Here is a 20402-nt window from a genome sequence, read left to right as displayed (position 1 = left end):
AATCAAGAGAATTTTCAGATACTTGAAAGGCACTGAGGATTATGGCTTAGTATATCAAAAAGGAAAAGTTTTTGATTTAAAAGTTTATACTAATGCTGATTGGGTAGGCAACATTGATGACAGAAAAAGCACAAGTGGAGGAGCTTTCTTTTTAGGAGAAAGACTAGTGAGTTGGCTTAGCAAGAAACAAGGATGTGTTTCACAGTCAATAGCAGAAGCTGAATACGTTGTTGCGGCATTGAATTGTACCAATATAGCATGGATCAAACAACTATTGGAAGGTATAAATGAGAAAGTTACCCAGCCAGTAACTATATTCTGTGACAATACTAGTGCCATAAACATTTCAAAGAATCCTGTTATGCACTCAAAGACAAAGCACATCTCTATCAAATATCATTATCTTAGACAAGAAGCTCAAGAGAAGAAAGTGGTGTTGGAGTATGTTAGCACAAAGGAACAAATAGCAGATATCTTCACCAAGCCACTACCAAGAGACACTTTTGAGTATCTCAGAAGTAAGTTAGGGGTCCTACCCCTATCTTCTACTCACTGACCGAGTTCAGTGAAAGCATCAATTCGATGACTCTATAGAATATCTTTTAGGAGTTGACGCTAATTTACACACTTTAGGATGTTTTCTAAAGGTGTGCAGGAAACAATAACAGGGAATAGGAATTGAAGTAAAAATGCTCTAACTGAGACTAAGTTGACATATAACAACAGGAAATCACTTCATACAGGAATAAATTATGTTTTAGTTCTTTACTTTTTAGCATTATTGTCAAAGGGGGAGAAGACTAAAGAAAAGGGGAGAAGACTAATGTACGGGGGAGACGACTGATGACAGGGGGAGAGCATTTCAGAATCTCACAGCAATCCAAATCAATTAGGTCATATCAATTGGTTTTGCCATCAATGCCAAAAGGGGAGATTATTGGCATTCCAATTACAATAAGATATTGTTGGCATTTCAATAAGATCTACAACTCAGATTGAACCGCAATACCCTAGCACAAGTTCCAAGAAATGTATGCAAGTTCCAAGGTGGGGTAAAACATTTTCAGATCAAAGGATACATTGAACCTGGTCAAGTTTGAAGATCTGATGGCTATGATTGATCATGGGATTTGTGATCAAGGAGATTAAGCAGTTAGCAAATTATTTATAAATAAGGAACTGTTGATAAACAATGTATGCAGGCAAGTGTATGCACAAGGATGCTACATAGTGATTACTGAGCATAGAAGCTTGAAGACCTATTTCAATAACAGAGTATAGAGCTCAGCAGAGGGACAAGATAAGTCCTATGACTAGATTGTATTGAGAAAATAAGAATCTGCTTTAGCATTTTTAGATGTGAAGTTGCAGATAGATTTTTATTACTGTTATTTTATAAGGTGACATAAAATCTCTTAACTGAGTGGACTTAACAGTCTTATTTGTAAAACCCTCTAGCAAGGTGACATTTTGATTGAGTGTTTGAAATCCTTTAACAAGGTCACTTCTAACAAGGTGAAGATCCTAATAGATCTGAGGGAAATCCCTTAACTGGGTCACATCTAGCAATCTGTTTGTAATCTTTAATAGGATTTGTTGTTAACCAAGCATACTCTAGAAGAGTATATTTCTTAGTGGGTCTGAAATCCCACAGTGGTTTTTCCCTATTTGGGTTTCCATGTTAAATCTGGTGTTATGAGTGTTATGATGTTTATATGCTTATGAGTTTGCATATTTAGCAGTTTTGGTTATATTGCTGGAGTATATGTTACCGAGGTTGAATCTATTGTTTTTATGGAAGATTAAGTTTGTATGATTCACCCCCCCCTCTCATCTTATTAGCTTGGCATCTGTACTTAACATTAAGTATCAGAACTATCAGATAGGAGAAATCAAGGTTTGAATGTGAAAATAGGACCTTATTAGGGTTTTGAGAAAAATGAGGAATTGAATTGTGAATTTGAACCTAATGGATAGGGACACCTTGAAGAGTGTTTAGAAAACTTAAATTGATTGAAATTGATTGAAATTTGTACAAAATCTAATTAAATTTAAAAATTAGGGTTTTAGGACCTAACCATTTAATTTTTGAAATTTGAATTTTGAAAAAGGAGGGAAATTGAAAAATTGAATTTTAGGAAAGAGGATAAGTCTGAAAACAGTCACAAATCTGCAAATTAAATGGAAATACAATTTTTGCACAATTTCAAGATGATTTTTGAAAATTAGGGTTTTGACAATTAAACTCTTAATTTTGTGAATTTGATTTGCAAATTGAACAAAACAAAATTGAATTTGACAAACAAAGCAATTTTTAGATCTAAGACAATTGCAAACATTTTTTACAAAACACAAGTTTAATTTAAAAAAACTAGGGTTTTGAATGAATTAACCACTAAGTTTGCAAAAAAAAAAAAACTTGTAAATGAAAAATATGCAATGATTTTCAAAGGAAAGCATGCAAGACGTCAGGTTCACCAAAATGTGGTGTGAGGAAAAGTGAATGATGGGGAGATCAAGAGAAAAGCGTTTCTTCCCGCCAAGGAGAGATGAAAGTTTCACTGCAAATTTCCCTTCAAATACTTCACCCACATCACATTTAAAAGAGGGGGGAAAATTCACTAGATCCAATCTCTTAGGAAAGATATTGAATACTAAATGAATTGATAATGGTGTGAAAATGACAAGCTAACCCCTCTTTTAGAATAGAAAATGATTGAATTATGTGTTTTGAGACTTAGTGTAAAAGTAGCAAAGAACTAATTATAAATTGAAATATAAGCATGGGATGAAGTTGTGCACTTAGATCTGGCTATAATATGTCAAGACAAAGTTGCCTTGTGAATTTGAGGAAAAGTCGTTGGGTCCATGTTGAAAGTGCACACGGTCCTTCGAAAAATCCATGAAACAAAAAGGGTTTTTCCACCTCTGTAAATGGAGTCAAAATCTACAAGAACAACTATGCACCTGCAACCTACACAAAAAAAAGAGAAGAAAAGGGATTGGGATTAGGGGTTTGCCTTGAGGTCAAACCCCAGTTTTGAAATTAACCAAATGATGAAAAATAGTACTTGCAAGTAAATATAAATGAAAGACTGACATGTAAATCACCTCAAGGGAGGATGCAATAGGAGTGTAGATAGAATTTCTTGTGTTAAATTAAATGATGAAAGAGATCTCCTCTTCAATGGTCGAATCCTTGACTTGAATGCAACACCTAGGCTTGAAGGGAGATTTGAGAATGCTAAATGCTTAGAAGGAATGCTTGAATGCTTGGACGCTTGAATGTTCTGACGCTTGATCAATTGTATTCTCACCCTTGCAAATGAGATGACAAATATGACATATATATTCATCAGTTATGGTTATTAGACTTATTTTTCATCATAGGCCGACACATGGAAAGTTTTCCCATTGTAATTGCAAAGACCAATGCATAGTTTGAATGAAGGGGCCCTTAAATAGGGTGGGGACAGGGGCATCACACCCCTATCTTGCCCTTATCTCGGGACAAGAAGAAATTTCAAGGAGTGCGGGGAGCAGAAAAAGTGCAGTTTCAGGGATTGAGCAATTCTCGGGTCTCCGATCAGGCTTGGGGATTCAATTCGCCAACGTGAAGACCCTAATGTGGTCAAAAATTGCAAGGGTCGCAATTTTATGACGCTGCAAGTTTAAGTTTAGTGTTGTAAGGTTTAGACTGATTCACCCTTCCCCCCCCCCCCCCCACTCTCAATCCTAAGGAGTGTTCAATATTTTTCTCATAAACTAGGAGGTGTGATAGTTGAAATCACCAATTAATAAACAATAAAATTAAATTTTATAAATTTAAATTTAAAATATGCTACAACATACCTCAATGAAGACAATTTCACAAGTAAAACTATTAATAGACACACTAGACAATACTAATGGGATGCTTGATGTTATACCAGCCCATGATGTTATACCTTGAGATATATAATAAATGGACAATGTTAATTAATTTTGTTGAACACAATGAAATGCTAAGGGGGGGCAAGGGGGGGGGGGGTGAATCAACATTTACTTAAATACCCATTTACAATTTAAACATTAAATTAATTTTTTCCAAAAGAAAGAATTGAAAACAAAGCATGCACCACACAACACCAATATTTTTATGTGAAAAAACAAATGAGGGAAAAACCATGGTGAGATTTATCTCACAATATAGATGAACAAGTTTACAAATTTATTTTAAGGATTACTACCTAAGGAAGCTTACTACTCCCTAATGAACATGTTGAGCAAGATAAAAAGATATATGGGCCCATTGAAGAGATTCACTATTTGGTACATAAATATTGCAATGAAAGAAACATGAATATGAATTGTTATAAATAATACATCTAACATATGGGGATGTGGCAGTCCCCTTTTTGCACCCTTCTTCCATCTTACCCAGCTAATACACATCACAAATGATTTTTCCTTCTATTTATATTCTCTGCAACAACGTAAAATACTAATTAAGTTATCTCCAAGAGGACCTTTTAAATGAAATTTGTGATACACTATAGGTCAGCTTCAAATGCATATACCACAAACTAAAATAGGGATCAATCCATAGCTTCATAATCCCAAAAAACTCACAACACATCCTCCAAAGAAATTATACTAGGTTAGGATTAAATCGCCAATGAAGGAATCCAAATTATTAGTCTAAACATCAAAAACACCACCAGAACTACTAATTATTCACTTTTATGCCATCAAGGAGAAACCAAAAGAAACATGCAAAATGAGATGTGAACATTATAGACTATCCAAAATATCCCTACAACCTTCTCCTAAATTATATAAACATTATGTGCTAGCACAAATGAAGAAACCCACTGAAATGATGAAGACATTATGTGCTAGCATCATCCAGAGAAGTGCAAAGCAATATGGTGAACATATATGACACTTAACCCTACTATAGTGTAATCCAGAGAATAGTCACTTCAACCTCTTACTATAGAAATATTTATGACATGAAATCATGGAAATAAAATTCTTACATACAACTGAACTTAACTCTATAACCACACAACCAAATCATGCAAAGCGAAATAATGCAACCTAAAATATAGAGTCACTAATTTAGGAAAATATGTAGTTTGTGCCTTAAACAACTTTTCTCAAATGCACAAGTATGAATATAGATTCAATTGCCATTCTTCAAACTCCTTGAACATGTAGAGATCATTCAATGTAATTTCACTCAACATCCAAATCTTGAACTAATGTGTTACAAGATTAATCTTATATGTATCTTTCTTTTAGACTGTCATATTGTCATGGTTACATGTACTAGTCTTCTAGAGTGACTTGCTTGTTCTTAATCATGTTGGTCCCATGTCTCTATCTATATCAAACCATCTCTCTAAACCATGTTGATCTCACATCATTTCTCAATCTCTTCATCTATATCATCATCCATATGTGTACAAGTATGATTGGTCATCCAGTTGACCTTGAGTTGATATCAATGAGAACAAATTCAATTTGACATCAATGACAACAACACATTATACCATTTTGCAACATTATTCTAAAACATTCTGCATCAACACAATGGCAGAAACAGGAGCGGGAGCTCAAATTTCAAATTCTCAGCAAGGCAGGAACCCTGTTTCCAATGGTGGGATCGACCAGATCAATGGCGCTGGTCTTATTGGCGATAAGGACAAGCCCCCCCGGACTTCCTAGGTGCTGTTGCTGACTCATAGTCTGAAGGTACTCTACTTGAGGAGACAATGGCTTCATCTGGGCATCTGGGGGAAGGGTCCAATGGGGGGCCCATTCCACAAGATGACTCCATGGATAGCGGGAGGGAGAAAAAGAAATGGTCTTCCCTTTTTGGAAATAGACCAACTAGTAAATCCTCCCTTCCTCCTGTTAAGAATATTTCTGACCCGTCTGGTGGTAAGTTTGCTATCTCTATCCCTGACCAGGTTTTGGACCATAATATCAATAGTATGTCGAACTCCTTGGTAGGGAAATTCATGGGTTTGTGCCCTAATATTGAAGTTGTTAGGGCCTTTGTCAAACAAAAATGGGCCCTTAAAGGAAATGTTGAAATTTCGGCACTATCCAAAGGTCTTCTGTCTTTTTCCTTTTCATGTGAAGAAGATAAGGTTAAGATTTTGTGTGGGAGTCCCTGGATGGTAGGAAAGACAGCTCTGGTTCTTAGAAAATGGCATCCGAATCTAAACATGAATGATTCTCTCCTGGCCCAAGTTCTAGTTTGGATAAAGCTTCTAGGATTGCCTCTTGAATACTGGGCAGAAAGTATCTTCTCTGGAATAGCAAGTTCTTTTGGCAAGCTACTCTCTATAGATCCAGTCACTGCTTCAAAAAGAAGACTAACCCATGCAAGGTTCTGTGTAGGAGTAGCCCCTGAGGCAGATATGCCTGAATAGATAGACCTAGTTTCAAAGCTGGGAATCTGGAAACAACATATCGAATATGAAACTATTCCTTTCGCGTGCTTCCACTGTAAAAAAGTAGGTCATTGGGCAAAATCCTGCCCAAACAAGAAAAAGGTGGAACCCAAGCAGCTCAAACCTCAGATTGAAAGTCAAAAGTTGCAAGAAAAATGGGTGTGGCAAGTTAAAAACCCAAAAAATAAGGAAGAAAATTCCAATCATTTTTTTCCTTTGGGGGAACAGAAGGAAGCCTCAAATTCTATCTTCAGGCCCACAATACAGGAAGTAGAGAGAAATGAATCAACCAAAGCCAGCCCCATAAGAACAACTCAAAAAAAGGAAATGAAAGATCATAATGATCTTCCAAATGAAATAGTTGAAGTGGTTGATGACACTTATGAAAGAAAGGCAATGGAAGCAAGAGATTACCAACCTGAGGAAGGAGAGATCACTAATCCCCAAGTTGAAAGGACTGACTCTTCTCTAGCCATGCCAAGTTTTGAAATTCAAGAAGCCCAAAAATGTGCAATTTTGGGTATGAATCTTTCAGATTTGGATTAGAGATCAATAAAAGTGAACAATGTTTCAACTGACTCCAGAACTCCTAAATGGGGTAGTGAAGAAGAAATTTCCAAAATCCTCATCAACCCGAAAGCGGCTCCTGTGATAGAAATGGAATGGAAGCATCCAAAATATAGGAATAAGAAAGCAGCAACTCCCTTGACTTCTCTAATAAGGAAATCCAGTAGAATAGCTCAAGTTGATGTGGGGTACATTTCTTCTTCCCTAGGATGGCCCTCTAACCACAAAGTTAGAGACAAGGAGGCCAGCAAGAACATAACAGATGGAACTCAAAAAACTCTCAAGGAGCTGGGAATTGGTAAGTAGCTATCAAGATTATTTCTTGGAACATAAGGGGACTCAACAATCCCCATAAACATGATATTATTAGGAATATGATAAGAGATAGTAATCCTGACATTTTTCTTATTCAAGAAACCAAAATGAGTAGAGAAAAAGTTGAATCTTTGAAGTTCTTCAAAAATGGTAATGTTAGTGGGGGCAGTTCTGAGGGTGCTTCTGGAGGCATTGCTACCATCTGGAATCTTAACACTGTTAAAGGTCAGGTCATTATTAAGGAAAGTAACTTTTCTTGTATCAAATTTGAGCACCTAAAAGATGGGTCGTCATGGGTTTTCACTAACATTTATGCTCCTAATACCTTAAAGGCTAGAAACTTTTTTTGGAAAAAGATCATCCAGGCTAGGGACAGCTTCAAAAATCTTAGTTGGATGGTTATGGGAGACTTTAATATGCCTTTGAAAGAGGAGGAAAAATTTGGAGGCAGTCCTCCTTAGCTGGAAAGTAGGATGGCCCTCATGGATTTAATTAACTCCCAAGCTCTTAATGACTTGGAGATACAGGGTTGAAATTACACTTGGACCAACAGATGAACTGGTAATGACCTTATCCAAGTGCGTCTTGACAGAACTCTCATTTCTGATGACTGGTATAGTTAGTACTTTTGTTCTCTGTCTGCCCACATTCAGGTTGGATCCGATCATTTTCCTATCACCTTCATTGCTGACTTGATCAATAGAAGGAGAAACTTTCCCTTTAGATTTGAAAAAATGTGGACCCTTCACCCCGACATCAAAAGAAATATTCAGAAATGGTGGAGTATCCAAGTTGAGGGAATGGCTATGTTCAAAGTTGTTAAGAAGCTCAAAAGTGTGAAGGAAAACATTCGACTCTGAAATAAAACCAGTTTTGGGAATATATTTGAGGCTAAGAGTAAAATTCAGGAAAACCTTAAATAAATACAGGACCAGATCCAGAAGGATGGTTTCAGTACTGTGTCTATTGCTGATGAAAATGAGATCCTTAAAAAATACCATGATATTATTGCCAAATAGGAAATGTTCTGGAAGTAGAGATCGAGATGCATTTGGCTCAAGGAAGGGGACAGGAATACAAGATTCTTCCATATGTTGACTATCAAGCATAAAGTAGTCAATAGAATGAACAAGATAGTTGTGGAAAGTGGGGAGTTGGTCAAGGAGGATGAAATAAGGAATGAAGCTAAGATGTATTTCTCAGACCTCCTAAAGAGAGATCACAGTCTAGATGCTGAAGCCCAGTCCTCTTTTCTTCAGAACATTCCTTGTCTCATTGATGCTCATAATAATGCCTCCCTCTCTTCCATTCCCACTATCTTAGAAATTAAAAATGTTGTTTTCTCCTTTGATGGTAACAAAGCACCTGGACCTAACAGATTCCCAATGTTCTTTTTTCAAGATTTTTGGGATATTATTGGTATTGATGTTGCCAATGGGGTTAAGGAATTACTTGGGGCTAGAAAACTCTTGAAAGAAATAAATGGTACTTTTATTGCTCTTATCCCCAAGACTCAAGGAGCTAACTCTTTGGACAAATTCAGACCTATTAGCCTCTGCAACTCCTTTTACAAGATTATTTCTAAGGTCCTTACTACTAGAGTTTTGTCTATCCTTCCTGCCTTAATTAAACACCAACAAAATGGGTTTTTTCTTGGAAGACAAATTCTTGATTCCATTATTACAGTTCATGAGAACATTCACTCTCTTGTTAGAGCTAAGAAGAAGGGTCTCATCCTTAAGCTTGACCTCTCCAAAGCCTATGATAGGGTTGACTGGTCTCTTCTTCAGAAAGTTCTCACTTCTTTTTGGGTTTTCCTCTAGAGTTGTGGATATTTTCTCCCAACTTACTACCTCTACATATTTTGTTGTTCTTGTCAATGGTTCTCCTTCTACTTTTTTCCAAGCCTTGAGAGGTCTTAGGCAAGGAGATCCTATCTCCCCCATCCTTTTCATAATTTGGGCAGAATGCTTTGGTCAGACCATGGAAAATTTGGTGCAGCAAGGATCCTTTAAGGGCCTCCAACCTTCTTCTACTGACCTTATCTGTTCCCACCAACAGTTTGTTGATGACACTATTATTATGGGGGAATCAAGTATCTCAGAGCTAATGTATTGAAGAGTACCCTATGTAAATTTGCCTCTGCTACGGGGCAGCTTATCAACTGGGCTAAAAGTGAAGTCTTTTTCATTAATACTCCAGAGACAAGACAACAGAGGATCAACAGAATTCTAGAGTGTAAGATTGCTGACTTTTCTGCTACCTACCTTGGACTGCCCATGGGGATTTCCCCTCCTGACTCCTTCTAGAGTTCTCTAGTTGACAAATTTCATAAAAAACTTGCTGGTTGGAAAGGGGCCCTCTTAAGTCAAGCTGGTAAGCTCCAACTCCTTAAGGCTACTCTTCAAAGTATTCCTATTTATGCTCTTAGTCTCTTCAAAATTCTAGTCAAGTATGCTGAAGCAATTGAGAAAATTCAAAGAAGATTCCTATTGTCTGGGGCTGAGGAAAAGCAAAGAATGTCCTTGGCGGCCTGGGATCAGGTCTGTAGGCTGAAAAGCAAAGGTGGTCTGGGTCTTAGGAGGATTCATACTTTAAATGAATCTCTCTTGTCCAAACAAGCTTGGAGATGGTTTCATTCTGATTCTAAATGGTGCAAAATTTGGAGAAGTAAGTACTCTCTTCTGTCTTCTTCTCTCTCTTCTTTTCTTAATTAAGATCTCAGCATAAATGGATCCCATATTTAGAACCATATTTCTAAATGTAAAGATGTGATTGCTAAAGGAGTGATATGGAAACTTGGAAATGGCAGAAAAGTTAGATTCTAGGAGGATCCCTAGCTTTTTGATAAACCCCTAATGGACTTCCATGAATGGGCCTCACATGCCCCTTCCTATACTGGCTCTTTTGGCTCCTTAGTGGCAGAATACTAGGATGGGAACAATTGCCAAAACATTGATAGTATCCACCCTAGCCTTTCTAAGCTTAAGACCCATGTGTCTGCTATATGGCTGAATAATGAAGAGGACTCCCTGATTTGGAAACATGATCCCAAAGGTACTTTAACTATGTCTTCAATGTATTGTGTCCTTTCCCCCCCCCCTCCTATAAATCCTTTCTGGTCTAAAGCATGGATAAAAGGTCTCACCCCCAAAATCAATTTTTTCTTCTGGACTATCCTCCAAAATAAGATCCTTACCATTGACAACCTAAAAGGCAGAGGTTTTGCCCTTCCTAATAGGTGTGTGTTGTTCTTTCAAGAGGAAGAGTTTGTGGACCACCTTGCCCTCCACTGTTCCTTCTCAGCCTCTATTTGGGAAAGTTTCCTCAAGAGCTTTAGTTTAGCTTGGGTGTTTCCTAGTAACATCAAAGATTTGTTCTCCTCCTGGCATATTCAATGGACTAACACTTTTTTGAGATGTATGTGGTAGCTCTCTCTTCCTCACATCTTGTGGGGTCTTTGGAAAGAAAGAAACAATCGAATCTTCAGGGATGTGTCCCTAAATCAAGATACTGTATTCCCAAAAATTCAAAGGGCTATCCAGGAAAATATGGGAATCATGGAGGGTCCTTGTTACTCAAATAACTCCCTAGAGTCAATATCTTAAGGGCTTGGAATATGAAGATCACCGATGGTCCTAATATTAGCTACAATAAAAGGCTTGAAGCTAAATGGCAAACCCCTCCCCAAAGCTGGCTCAAAATCAATTTTAATGGTGCAGCCAAAGGTAACCCAGGTCCTTCAGGTTGTGGAGCTATTCTTAGAGATCATAGAGGAATCTGCAAAGAGATGATTGTTGTCCCTATTGGAACCCAAACTAACCATAAAGCTGAAGCTATGGCAACTCTTCAAGGCATTATCCTAGCCAAAAAATGGAATTGCCCCTATCTATGGATAGAAGGGGACTCAAATAATATAATAAAGTGCCTCAATGGGACTTCAAAACCCTCATGGTCAATTCACAACATAATCACTTCTGCTATTGACATTATTAGAACCTTTAAAAAATGCCATATCTCCCATATCTATCAGGAGGCCAACTGTTCTACTGATTGGGCTGCCAATGTGGCGGTTAAAAATGAGACAATTACCACATGGATGGGTGAGAGCGGACTCCCTAAAGATGTCAGACAAATCATAAGTGATGAGTGATATAGAAGTACCCCAAAGACTCTTGATTGACAGGGTAATAATGAAAAGTACTGATGTGAGCACTTCGAGTTATTTCTATAATGAGAAAATCACTCATTATAACATCAATGTCATCAACTCCCATGCTTGATGGGTAATTTTTTTAGCTCTGAAAAGCTCTTTGTTTAACCAGCTCTGCAAGTTTCAAAATTTGGCTGTGAGAAGCGACATCATGGGTGGAAAGAGGAGACGATATGAGCCAAGTAGTTGCAAGGAATGGAAATAGAAGGAAGAGGTGTGGGGTATTTTGTAGAAGGGTGGTCTCTCGAACTTCATAGAGAGACTCCACGGCCATGATGGAATGGTAACTAGCCTTTTCTGCAAAAACTGGAAGAAGGGCATGTTAAAAATGGGTGACCAAATGGTGAAAATTGATGAAGATTTAATTGCTAAAGCTATGGGTCTCAACAGGGAAGGCTGCAACTTCTACAGAGATAGGAAGGTCAGCAGGGAAGCCATTGAAAGGTACCCAGTTACTAAGAAAGAGAAAAAATGATTGGTAAAGTTGAGCAAAACCTACTACTCGCCTAGGGCTTTTGCCAAACCCTGGCAGGAAATTCTCTTTGTTTTAATGTGGTATATTACTCTAGATGGTAGGTTTACGAAAGTCTATGGGTATCATTTTGTTCTGTTAAACCACTTTAGGCATAATGATAAGGTGAACTTTCCTTATTTCTTGCTTTTCTCAATGAATGCTTCCCTTAAAGCCTACAAAGAGAATCCTCTGGGTGATATTGCAATGCACCAAGGCCTAATGGTCCTTGTTTATGACCATTTAAAGGCCAGTCAAATTAACTGGATGCAGCCCTCTGTGGACTCTAAGGAAGATATGTCTGATTCTACTTTTTTGGAGGAGGAGGAATCTGACAATGATTCCTCATCTGATACTGAGGATAGCTCTGATGATTTAGAGTATGAGAGTAGTAAGAAGAGGAAAAAAAGACCCTCATCTTCCAAGGGCAAAAAACTTCAAATCAAACCCTTGATCAGCATCTCTTTGGAAGAAGAGGATTCAGATTATTCTGAGGAGAAGAAGAACCCTAAAGGGTTGCTAAAGAAGAAAATTAAAAACCAAGCCCAGACCCAGAAAAAGTATAAGAAAAAAGAGGAGACTGGCAAGGAACCGAAAGCTGACAAGCAAGCTAGGACCCTGGAAGCCGAGCACAACCTGAAAAAGGAGACAATGGAAGAGACTCTTAGGGCTACTAACACTAACTCCACCCTCCATATCCCTAAAGATGAACAGGTAACCCCTGGAAAAGAGACTCCCCCCTATGGTCCTCCTCCCGAGGGCTTGCATGGTTTTATGAAAACTATGGAATGGCTCATTGATGGTTACAAGAAAGTTGTGGATGAGTATAAAAAACTATGCAACAGAGTCCTGATTCTAGAGACCATTAATATAGGGGAGGGGAATACAATGGCTGACTATATTGAGGATCTGAAAAACACTATTTCTAAAGCAGAAGAGATCAGAGATGCTTTCAACCCTAGGTTTGAGAAGATTGAAAAGGAGATGCTGGACAGAAAAAGCCTTGCAGAAACTAGAGAAAAAACACTCTCGGATATTGTCACTAAAGTGGAAAAAATTGAGGAGTGCCTTAAGAATATCATGGAGCAAAGCCTTAGTATTCTAAAAATCTCGGCCAATAATACTCATACCCTCATCAGTAAGCTTGATGATGACAAGGAAATCCAGGAAATTGACCTGGACGCTGAAGGTACAGGGGAAGCTCAAGGTCCTAGAACCCGCACCAGAGGCAAGAGGAAGGAAAAGAAAATGAACAAGGATCTGGAAGAGCTGAAAGCTGTCGGAGCTACCTATGATGAGTTGGTGATAAAGGCAGAGGACCTGCTAAAGAAAATTGCTATGTAGCATCTCCCCGATTTCTTTGCTGTGTTTTGTTGTTTTGTTGCTTTGTTGTTCTTTCTGTTTCTTGGTCTTCTGGCCAATCATTATGTATGCGGACTTTTAATCCTTTTGTTGCTCTTTCTCTTTCTATGATGTAAAGGTTTTAGGTCCTTAAAACCTATTTTTTAATCAATCAGAACAGTACATTATACCTATTTTGAACAAACCATATAATTAAAAAATAGTTTACATGTTAATTTATGCTAAGAATAAAATGTACCATCTAATATAAATTTATGTTTAAATTCCTCTATGTGATCACTAAACAAATTCTATGATTGTTCATCATTGATTACCATACTATCTACCTCACCACCCTATATTGCTTGATCACCTTTTATGCCCCCAAAAATCTATAATATCAATAATTTCACTCATGTGAGGTGATACCCTCTGCACTATGTGGTTCATAGTATTGTCCAAAACAAAAATAATAATTGTATCATAGGTAGGAGGTAAGAGCACTAGAATTCAATAATCTTTTTGTTTGATCATCTTCTAAAGCATAAAGTTGGGACATATGTGTCATTCTATATATAATGACATGGAAAGTTTGTACCTCTATGATATCCTTAATGGTTGATGATGTTAGGTCTTGGAGACAACTGAAAGTGGGGGGGTGAATCAGTGGTCTAATAAATTCAAACCAAAATCAATTAACCAAATTAATGCTTAATACTGGTAAACCAGTTAAGTATGCCGATAGACAGTATTAATAGTAAATTGCTATATTGGTAAAGATTAATGCATGAAACATAAACATAAAGTCATCCACAACACATAACACCAATATTTGTACGTGGAAACCCTGTAAGGGGAAAAAACACGGTGGGAAACCTTACCCACAATCAGATGATACTACTACAGATAGTAAGTGTACATAAATTGGGTCTGCACATGTAGAAAGGCCAACAACCTAGAGCTCACTGCTCAATCACAAAATGGGAGTCACACTGACTACAGTTGGATGGTTAAATCCAATAAGAATGTACTACACAAAATAGCATCTTTATATGCTGGATTCAGTACCGATGTAATGTTGATATGCTTCTACAAAAACCTAGCTTCACCTTCAAATGATGTCTTCATGTATACCTCTACTTAATCTCGCATATACCTTCTCACAATTCTTTTTCGCATTCCACATTCGATCTTACAAATAAGATCTTATATTTATACCATACCCTAAGACCAATTTTAGTAGGTCGACTCTACAAGATATTACAATAAAAACATTTTACAAACAATATAATATCCGATGCAATAACCAATTGAACATGTCGGCTTAATTCATTTACAATAATAATAAATCATCTCCATAGCATGCCATGCTGATCTGGAAAAGATAAACCTGCTGGTGTAACCCTAGACCTATTTGCCGATAAAAGCAAATATGCAAATATGAATATACCAATGATTAATTCTTTAAAACAAAGTGTCCATACGATGTCTTCAACATTACCAAGTGTCTTTCATATCATTCCAAGTGCCGGTGAACATTATATCCTGTCGGTGAACCATATACCAGTAATTGTGCAATAGTTACTTGCTTGCTGGTAAATGTTGTTGGATCTCCAAAGTGCTAGTGTTCCAGTAGGTGTTGACATCAATGAAAAAACCATACCAAAATACCAACAATCTCCCCCTTTGGCATTGATGGCAACACAAGATGGAAAAACCATCACAGTGCCAAAACAGAAATGCCAAATACCAAAAACCAATAATATCCTTTAAACAACAATCTCTCCCCTTGGGAGCAACATATGTTATTCAAAGTTTTATTTTCAATACCAATCTTTCTACCAATCTCTCCTCAAAAGATAATGTGTTTTTCCATAGATATCTCTCCCCCTTTGACATCAAATGCCAAAGTTACAAAAGTCAAGTTCATATACAAAATACCAATCAATTCAATATACCAACTACTCCCCCTGAGAAGTAGCTTCCTCATCAAAGACCCGAGTAAAAGATTTGTCTTTCAATTCTACCGGTTGATGATAATCATCAACTGTCTAAGTTTCTACTAGTGGTGGAATGACTCCAAGCTGATCTCTGAGATATTCAAAAGTCTCCTTAGGCAAAGGTTTTGTGAAAATATTTGCAAGTTGTTCTTTAGTATTCACATAAACTAGTTTTATCTCCTTTTCTTCAAATTTTTCCCATAGAAAATTCAGTTTGATAGAAACATGTTTTGTTTTAGAGTGTAATACCGGATTCTTAGATATGTCAATTGCTGCAGTGTTATCATAATATATAGTAATAGGTTCCTTGCATTTTACCTTTATGTCCTTCAACATTTGCTTAAGCCATAGTACCTATGTACAGTTAGTTGCTGCTGCAACATATTCTGATTCTGTTGTTGATAAAGATGTACAACTCTATTTCTTACTTAACCAAGAGACTAATCTCTTTCCAAGAAAGAATGCTCCTCCAGTGGTGCTTTTTCTATCATCCACATCTCCTGCCTAATTTGCATCTGTGTATGCACATAGATCAAAATTTTCATCTCTAGGATACCATAATCCAAGATTTGTTGTGCCTTGTAAGTACCAGAAAATCATTTTTACTATTGATTCATGATTTTCCCTAGGATTACTTTGAAATCTAGAAACAATACATACTGCATTCATAATATCAGGCCTGGTTTGAGTCAAATACAGTAAACCTCCTATCATAGATTTGTATCTAGTTGGATTAACAGGTGTAGATTCATCCCTTTGAGATAATTTGTCATTTGTAGTCATAGGTGTGCTTACCAATTTAGAGTTCTCCATCCAAAATTTCTTTAGTAATTCTTTCAAGTACTTGGATTGACTCAAAAATATACCTTTATCAGTCTGTGAAATCTGCAAACCTAAAAATAATTTTATTTCTCCAATCATAGACATTTCAAATTCTTGCTACATTTTAATAGAAAATTCGTTACATAATCCATCTTCTCCTCCAAAGATTATATCATCAACAAATACTTCTATAATCAAGATGTCATCATTAGTTATTTTGTAATATAAATTGTTGTCTACATTTCCTTTAGTAAAACCAGTCTTTAAAAGATACTTATCCAACCTTGCATACCAAGCTCTTGGGGCTTGCTTCAATCCATACAGAGCTTTTCTTAACCTACAAACCATATCATTGTCATCTATCAAAGAAAATCCATCAGGTTGTTCAATATAGACTTCCTCTTCAAGATCTCCTTTCAAGAATGCACATTTAATATCCATTTGATAAACTTTGTAGTTCTTGTGAGCTGTAAAAGCCAAGAATAATCTGATTGCCTCAATTCTAGATACTGGTGCAAAGGTTTCATTGTAATCAACTCCTTCTGAGAATATCCCTTACACACTAGTCTTGTTTTGTTTCTGAAAACCTTACCATCTTCATTTAGTTTGTTTCTAAATACCCATTTGGTTCCAATTACATTTTTATATTTAGGCCAGGGAACTAATGTCCAAGTATTATTTTTCTCAATTTGTCCTAATTCTTCTTCCATAGCTTTAATCTAAAATTTATCTTCACATGCCTCATTGATAGATGATGGTTCAATTTCAGAAATAAGACATACCTCTTCATTTGCCAATCTTCCTCTTATCATAACTCCCTTAAATTTGTTTCCAATTATCTGATCTTCAAAATGATTCAATCTTACATACCGGGGTGTCTTAGTTTGTTGTTGTTCTTCATTTACTGTGGAATCCTCTGATGGTGTCGGGGTAACTGGATCTTTATTTTGTACTTGTGGATTTAGTGTAGGTTCATTTGTCACAATTTTTGTTACCAGTTTAGAGTCTATATACCTTGAAGTTCCTCTGAATTGTTCATCAATCTTTACATTTGTGCTCTCAACAATTTTCTGCAATCTTTTATTAAAACATCTATATGCCTTGCTCTTAGATGAATAACCAAGAAATATTCCTTCATCACTTCTAGGATCAAATTTTCCAATATACTCATCTCTTCTAATATAACATGTACTTCCAAAATTTTTGAAATACTTAAGAGTAGGAGTATTACCAAACCATAGTTCATGAGGGGTCTTACCGGTTTCACCTTTGATGTGAACTTTGTTGAATGTATAGATAGCACTGCTAACTGCTTCTCTCCAATACACATGTGGTAAATTTGCTTCAAATAACATACTTCTTGCTGCATCCAAGATAGTTCTATTTTTCCTTTCAACAACTCCATTCTGTTGTGGTGTCTGAGGTGCTGATAACTATCTTTTGATTCCATTCACTTCACATAATGTATTAAAGTATTTAGATGTGAATTCTCCTCCTTGATCTAATCTCAAACATTTGATTTTCTTACCGGTTTCATTTTCAACCATTGCTTTGAACAGTTTGAAATCTCCAAGTGCTTCTAATTTTTCTCTGAGAAAAGTAACCCAACACATTCTAGAATTATCATCAATAATTAGCATGAAATATCTATCACCTTGTAAGCTTTTAGTTCTAGTTGGACCACATAAATCAGTGTGAATTAAATCAAGAGCATTATTGGATTTTTCTGGGATACTTTTGAAACTAGCTCTAACTTGTTTTCCAAATTGACATTCCTTATAAATTGTATTCTAAGGTTTCACAATTATAGGTAGATCTCTAACTACCTTATAAGTACTGATTTTTACCATGCAATCAAAGTTTACATGACATAGTCTCTTATGCCATAGCCAACTTTTGTCTATATGTGCAATCAAGCATGTCTTTTCACTGTTATTCAAATGAAAGATATTTCCTCTAGTCTGATTACCGGTTGCAATTTCCAAACTAGTTCTATTCATGATTTTGCATTTTCCATTTTTAAATTGTAACTGAAATCCTTTCTCAACTAATTGACCAACACTTAAAAGATTATGCTTCAATCCTTCAACATAGTAGACACTGTCAGTGTTACGCTTACCATCAAGAGATATTGAACCCTTACCTTTGATTGAACATGCTTTGTCATCTCCAAATCTTACTAAACCTCCATTGTATTCTTGAAAGTTCAAGAATTTACCTTTGTCTCTTGTCATATGATGTGAGCATCCTGAGTCAATGATCCATTCATCCTTTACTTCAACCTTAGCTGCTAGGGCTTGTTCTACCGGTTGAGTAGTAGGTGTCGGTTGATCTTCTATTATAGCAACAAAAACCCATCCATTGTCTGTTGGATCCTCATCAGAATCATCAGTCACACCTTCATCAACAATGTAACAAGATTTGTCTTTGTTCTTCTTAAATCTGTATCTTTGATATTTAGGATTAGGTTTGTATGTTCTTCTAGCTTCTTCTCTTAGTCTAGGATGTCTATCAGGGCATCTCGAAGCCATATGACCAATCTTATTGTAGTTGAAACATTTAAAGGGTGCTTTACCTTCATACTTACTTCCAATTGGACCTTTTGGCATTTTTCTTGCAAATAGTGCTTCAAGTTCTTCAAGCTCTTCATTCTCCTTCCTAGTTTCTTCAAGTTCTCTTGCATAAAAGGCTTTCCAGTCTGATGTGTCAAATGATGGAGCAGATGATGTTGATTCTTTAAAGGCCAAATTTGTCTTTATAGTAGCAACAGGACCAAACTCCTCAATTTCAAAAGTTGAAAGTTTTCCAATCAATGTATCCCTAGTTACTGATGTATTAGGCATTGTTCTCAACTCATTTATAGCAGTAACCTTCATTTTATATGCTGGTGGCAATCCTCTTAAAATTTTTGAAATAACTTCATCCTCACTCAAGGTTCCAACACAACATTTAATACCTAAAATAATTTCATTTACTCTTTCCATAAAAGCAAAAATTCTTTCATCTTCTTCCATTTTCAGATGTTCATACCTAACTTGGAAGCTTTCAAGTTTTGCAAGCTTGACTGTGGAATCTCCTTCATTTAGTGTTTCCAAATGATCCCAAATAGCTTTAGCAATAGACCTATCTGATAATCCCATGATTTTTTGATCTAATAATACGCTCAAAAGTGCTTCTCTTGCTTTGCAATTATTCTCCTCATCTTTAGCTAAGGTAGTTGGAGCAGTCTGACCAACTATAGCAGCAGTATAACGATTCTTTGTAACTTCCTAGATGTCTTTACCAATGCAATTCAGATGTGTCTCCATCCTGATCTTCCATATCCCATAGTTGGTTCCGTCAAGTTTAGGACTATCCTTCCTGAAATAATTAGTAGTCATTGGATCTCCTCAAGTTGTTAAACTTCTGCAAAAGAGGACTAAGCTTTGATACCAATTGTTAGGTCCTAAAGACAACTGAGAGGGGGAGGTGAATTAGTTGTCTAATAAATTCAAACCAAAATCAATTAACCAACTTAATGCTTAATACCAGTAAACCAGTTAAGTATGTCGGTAGACAGTGTTAATAGTAAATTGCTATATCGATAAAGATTAATGCATGAAAAATAAACATAAAGTCATCCACAACACATAACACCACTATTTGTATGTGGAAACCCTGTAAGGGGAAAAACCATGGTGGGAAACCTTACCCACAATTAGATGATACTACTGTAGATAGTAAGTGTACATAAATGGGGTCTGCACATGCAGAAAGGCCAACAGCCTAGAGCTCACTGCTCAATCACAAAATGGGAGTCACACTGACTACAGTTGGATGGTTAAATCCAATAAGAATGTACTGCACAAAATAGCATCTTCATATGCTTGATTCAGTACTGGTGTAATGCTGATATGCTTCTACAAAACTAGCTTCACCTTCAAATGATGTCTTCATGTATACCTCTACTTAATCTCGCATATACCTTCTCACAATTCTTATTCGCATTCCACATTCGATCTTACAAATAAGATCTTATATTTATACCATACCCTAAGACCAATTTTAGTAGGTTGGCTCTACAAGATATTACAATAAAAATATTTTACAAACAATATAATATCCGATGCAATAACCGATTGAACATGTCGGCTTAATTCATTTACAACAATAATAAATCATCTCCATAGTGTGCCATGCTGATCTAG

This window comes from Cryptomeria japonica, chromosome 7 (assembly GCF_030272615.1).
Source record: "Cryptomeria japonica chromosome 7, Sugi_1.0, whole genome shotgun sequence".
Taxonomy (NCBI): Eukaryota; Viridiplantae; Streptophyta; class Pinopsida; order Cupressales; family Cupressaceae; genus Cryptomeria; species Cryptomeria japonica.
Note: the sequence above shows the minus strand (reverse complement) of the source record.